This window comes from Tupaia chinensis, unplaced genomic scaffold, assembly GCF_000334495.1.
Source record: "Tupaia chinensis unplaced genomic scaffold, TupChi_1.0 Scaffold000391_1, whole genome shotgun sequence".
Taxonomy (NCBI): domain Eukaryota; kingdom Metazoa; phylum Chordata; class Mammalia; order Scandentia; family Tupaiidae; genus Tupaia; species Tupaia belangeri.
In genome coordinates this window covers 25564-26437 of record NW_006159893.1, presented here as the reverse complement: position 1 = coordinate 26437, position 874 = coordinate 25564, and positions in this window count along the sequence as shown.

The window sequence follows — 874 nt, the reverse complement described above, 5'->3', positions numbered from 1 at the left end:
TGGCTCTCCTCATCCAGTGTTTTTTTTCTTAAAAGGAGCAACCATGATTTTATTTCTCATGTTAGTATTACCTAATTTTTCTTTAGTTAGGGGAGAGGCAACAGGAGTATGAGGAAAAACAGAGTCATCCAGACAAGGGAGTTCAGAGAGCAAAGGATAGGGAGGAGAAGAAGAAGGAATAGATTCTGGTGCCTTTTTTGTTTCAGAAGCAATTTCTGTTACCCCTTTTAATTCTGAGGCAGTTTCAAGTTTTTTTTAATTAATTTCCTGAAGGGAGGTAAGTTTATTATTTCCTCTTTTTGTTGATTTTTAATACTAATTTTAAAAAAGATTCTTTTTCCTTAATGTGAGACCTTAGTTTTTCTAACTAAGCACTCAAAAAAAAAAAAAACAAAAAACAAAAAACAAACAAAAAAAAACCACTTAGGAATATTAAAAGTTCCCCACTTAGGAAATTTTAATCCCAAATCACCTTTTGTAAACTTTTCCCAATTTTTTTTTATTATCATCATAATCTTCTTTATATTACATTGGATTACATATAACTTTACATTGACTTCCATTGCTTTTTCAAAAGGGAATGCCATGCATGTCAGTCAATACAGAGGCATCGATCTCCCCGCTTTATCATTCAAAGTCTTTTCCATGCATTTCCCAATAATTATTATTATTATAATTTTTTAAAACAGTCAATCACTATTTCTCATTTTGCTTGTTAAAAGACTTCACCCATCATGAAATACTTCCCAGACCAGTCCAGTTGAGAATACTATACACGTCATCTTCAACAGATAATAAACCATATCTGTTTCTCACTAACATCCCCTCTATTGTTCACTTGCTATCTTTCTCTATCCTCTTCTCTTTTTTTTTT